Raw genomic sequence first — 5,141 nt, 5'->3', positions numbered from 1 at the left:
AGAAAACTAAGAGAAAGATTGGAATTGCTAAAATCTCGATGTTTGGAGGAATTGGACTCTACTGATCTGGAACTCAGATCTCCAAGGAGGGAGCATTTGATTGGCTGAGGCTCGGATCTCTTAGGTAGTGCAAGGGACCGGATAAGACTGAGTCCCAGACATCTGCCAGCCAGTTGGTGCTGCTATTCGTAAGGCAGGGGTGCACTGAAGCTCATTCTGTAAGTGTTAGGGGGAAAATGCCAACTGGATTCAACAGCTGTTACTAAAAATGAGCGCTGCTGTAGGCTTGAGGAAGCAAATCTGGGATCCTGCTACTGGGAACAGTCAGTCCGCAGGAAGCAAAGAGGAATGATTAAGTCCTTTTCCCTACTCTAGTCCCGCTGTTTCCCTATAGTGTTCCCTATTGCCAGATCCTAATGGGGAATCAGCCAGTGAAATGGAAAAATGACTTGCAGAGTTTGAACCTCAGCATCATCAAGCAGAGTAGAGAAGGGTGAACGGGTATGAATCTGAGAAAACAAATCACTAAATAACTGGCACAGATGGTAACGTTTCTCTGATAAGAAATTTGTAAAAGAAAGAAATTATTAAGATGTTACTAATTAGTTATAAACAAATTATTTTCACTGAACTTCAAGGATTAAAAAATGGACAAGCACAATCTTCAAGGTAAGGGAATAGGAAATATATCATATTTTCATTAAAGTATATCTTTTGTTAAAGGTCCTTTGCCTTTGCAAAATTACTTTGCCCTCTGGAGAAAGTATTATTTCTTTTTTTTAATGTTTATTTTTGAGAGAGAGAGCATGAGCAGGTGAGGGGCAGAGAGAGAAGGGAACAGAAGATCCAAAGTGGTCTCTGCCCTGACAGCAAAGAGCCCAACGTGGGACTCAAATTCATGAGCTCTGAGATCACAACCTGAGCTGAAGTGAGATGTTCAAACAACTGCGCTACCCAGGTGACCCAAAAAAGTATTTTTCAAAGATGTGAATTATGATGTAACAAGTAATCATAGCTGTCTACTATTGAATATTTGGACATTGTAGAACTGACATTATACAATATTCAACATTTCTGAGGGTGCTAAAGATATCCTCTCTAGTGACAGTAAAGGATATTTATTTAGTATTTTCGTAAGTGCAATAATATAGATATGTTAGTATTTTCCTAACATTCANAAGCCAATGAGCTAAAATTCCTTTTGCTTCAATTGTATTATTTAGAACTGTCTTCAAAGAAGAAGAGTTTTAATAAGTGCTCAAACTGTCTAATAGGCTCTTTTAGCTCATACAGTTCAAAGAAGTAGACCGACAGTGGCATCTACCATTCCTAGCTATTTGTATCCTAATGTTTTTCCAATCTCCGNCTGTCATCATGAATGTTAACAGTGCTTTAAATTCCAGCTCTCTCCAAACATTTATCAAACACCTCCTGTTTGCAAATAATCTTTTAGATACTGAAAATATTAAACTGAAAAAGACATGTTTCTGCCTTGTTAGAGCTTACACCCTAATGGCTGAGAAGGCAAATGCCGGGTAGTATGAAGTCATGAAGCCATTGTGGTCAGGAACCAATGAGTATTTTGCTTTGACTGTGGTGTAGATTTTGGGAGTTTGGCAGTTGGCCCCAAGTGAAGAGNTAAGTAATTAAGTAATTCACTGAAAGATCTTTAGCTTTTTTTTTGTTTTTAATAATTGCTTAGAACCATCAGATTTTAGGGTTGAAAGGAATCTTAGTGTGTTGAATTCAACCAAATTTGATTGGGACTGTACCATGTACAAGCATTCCTGAGTTAGGAGGTGACATTTGAATGGGAAATATAGAGAGAGATATACCTATATACCTACATATCTATATCTCTATCTGTTTATATATCTATATCTAAAGCAATATTATAAGACTATGTAATATGTACTGCTACNAACATTCAATGGCATTGTATGGAGTAGAATATGGATGGGGAGAATACAAGTGGGCGGTCATCTAAGGAGGCTAGGAGGCTAGGATCTGTTCAAATGAGAGAAGAGGAATACCTAAGTAAAGATAGTAACTATTGGGATACATGCAAAAGCATCTTGACATTTTTTCTGTCTTTGTGTAGATGTGGAAATGAAGTCCTCCAGCAGTCAAATGACAAAATGGTAGGGCTCTTTGGAAGAGGAAATAGAAGTAGGANATCAGTAATTAACCTCCCCAAAATAAAGCAAAAATGAAAACACTGGACTTCATCAAATAATAATTTTCTTTATAAATATGGGAAATATATCAATTTCCAATAACTGGAACTCTGTTAGAGACTCTTTAAAGTAACTGCTATTCATTCATTCAATAAATATTTGTTGAGTGAACCCTTATTAGTTTTTACTAACTGGTATCAATAAAGGAGATCATTAATGGTAATCTGTACACAGGAATTTTGTGTAAAGGAAAGCCAAGAAAGCGATACTAATTTTTATGTGGGGGGAGCCAGCAGAGGTTGACTAATCTGGGGGGAAGCTCAAAGTTAAACTACTGAATTACAAGCACAGGCTGTGATGACGGTCTTGTGCTCATATTAAATGATGACCCTCTCTCTGTGTTCTTTATCCCCACAGTCTCCTCCCAGCCCAAGATGAGTCTGCCACAGTCACTGGCATAAATGCATATTATTTCTACCTTTGCTCTTAAAATGTTTCCCAATAGGAAGGTAGCAGACTTTGTTATCCCTTCAGTTGCAAAACATATATGGATAATGGCTGTAAGATATGCAAGAGGTCAGAGGCGGTATACGTGGATAACATGACATAAGGGGTAGATTCGGGAGTATTGTATCAAATAGAAGTATTGCAAATTTATCCTGCTGCTGGCCCACCATTTTCTGTCATTTTTAGAGTTGACAAGTAACTTTTGATGTTAAATAATTTAAAATCAGTAAGAGTCCAACATCTAATTGAACCATTGGTTGAATAGCTCACAGCTTTATTAGAGATATCCTAAAGTAATGAACAGAAGCACTATTTGTTTTGTGATCCACCTCCAAGAGAACCATAATATGCTGTAATACTCTTAGTAATTGATCATCTGAATGGATTATAATACTCATAAAAATCGCCACCGAGCCACGGTTGTACACCCTAACATTTTGTTGAAGTTAAAGATTCAGTAAATCCTTTCAATGTGGCATTATTAAGTACATAATGCAATAAACCTAATAATTAAATCCTATTTTTATAATGATTTATTTCTTAATCATATTTTTAGTGCACTACTGCTAAATGTGCTCTTGAGTTCAGATGCCTAATTAAACTCAACCCAAGCTTTCTGCACCTCACAATCATTAAGTATCTTATTTAAATTATGAGCAACTAGTGACAGTTTACTTGTGAACACTTTTACCAGCCTTATAAAATAAACTCTGTATTTATCACATGGGAAAATATTACTTCAGAAGCCTTTTACTCCTCTGTATATCAGAGTGCCCGTATCTCTGAATAGCATGGGTGAAAGCAAGGCCAGAGAAGGAAGTTGGTAAGTTGAAGAGTAACTTCAAATCATAGACAATACAAAGAACGTTATTGCTTATTTACTGGTTCAGAAAGATGGTAGGAGGTGGGTGAAACTCTCTCCCTGGCAGCACTTGAAAATAGGTGTAGGAATTCTTTTCTCTCTCTCTCTCTCTCTCTCTCTCTCTCTCTCAGTTTTCTCTTTCATTGTCACAGTGACTGTGAGGAAATGCTATGTATATCTAGTGGAGAGAGCAAGGTGTGTTAAATATCCTGCAATGAAAAGTACAGTCCTGCACAAAACTGTCCCGTTCAGAATACTAGTAGTAACCCATGGAGAAATGCTAAGCCTACTTGGAGAGGAAACAGAAGAGATGTAACTTAGAATTCAGGTCTTCTCGGTCTCCAGTAGATATTCTTTTTCAAAATCTTCACATAACACCAACAAGGTATTAACCAAGATAAAGGATAGTAAATTCGGGGCACGTGGGGGGCTCAATTAAGTGTCTAACTTTGGCTCAGGTCATGATCTCGCTGTTTGTGAGTTCAAGCCCTGGGTCAAGCTCAGTGCTGACAGCTCAGAGCCTGGATCCTGCTTTGAATTCTGGGTCTCACCCCGTCTCTCTCCTGCCCCCCTGCTCACTCTCAGTCTCTCTCTGAAAAATAAATAAGCATTAAAAAAAAAGAATAAAAGAATAGTAAACTATTGTGGAGAATGGAATACAAAATGGAGGCCGACTGAAGAAAGTAGTTGATAGCTGGCAGGCAGCTAAAGAGTAGAAAGTGGGTAGCAGGTTACAGGAATGGACTGCGTGTAAGTGTAAAAATAGGGAGAGGAAGCTGTTTGCTTTAGTAAATAGCCCTCACCACTCACTGGTATGTCCTACCCCATTACTGTATGTCTTGTGTCTTCAAATAGAAATCTGATGTCTTTACTACTAGATTTGGGGCAATACCTCTGTTTTAGGTTGGGTTTTCCTAAACCCCATCTGGAGATAGGAATGTGCATACAGTTATTAAGGAAGTGTTCCCAGGGATGACAGGGAAGTGAGCAAGAGAAGTAGAAGAGGAATAGGAAAGAAGTCATGCTAAAGGCAATGGTAGGCACAGTCCTAGCCTCAGGCTGATCCTACTGGAATACTCTGAGCCTAAATTATGGCTTAGAGTTTCTTGNACCCTGAGGTGACATAAACACCAAGCCATTGCCAGTTCTCTGGTCTTTTGGGTGAAGCGGCTTTAAAAGCCTGAGGACAGTCATCCAAAGATATGCAGGTGCAGATTTTGGAAAAGCAAAGCCCAGAGAAGCCAGGAGATGGGCACACAGAACGCTTAATGGAGTCTCGGTGGACTTGGATGGAGCACCCACAGGATTTTGCTGTAACTTGCAAAGTGTTAACTTTTACAGGGTTATACTGATCCAAACAAAGTTGAGACTATTATCTGAAAAATTAAAGCATATCTCTAATTGTACTATAGCTACAGTTAAAAGAGAAATATTTCCTAACATAAACAGAACAGATTCAGAATTACAGTGTTATTAAAGGTGCTATCTGTCCCAGTGTTTTGTACTTCTTTTAATTTTACATTTTTATATGACAAAATAGTTCTCCAAAGAGAATATTTAATCGCATGTGCACATGAGTTCTGAATGGTAATCAC

The sequence above is a fragment of the Crocuta crocuta genome, unplaced genomic scaffold, assembly GCF_008692635.1.
Source record: "Crocuta crocuta isolate KB4526 unplaced genomic scaffold, BGI_CrCroc_1.0 scaffold834, whole genome shotgun sequence".
NCBI lineage: Eukaryota > Metazoa > Chordata > Mammalia > Carnivora > Hyaenidae > Crocuta > Crocuta crocuta.
The sequence above is the reverse complement of the archived record's forward strand: the minus strand, read 5'-3'. Positions refer to the sequence as shown.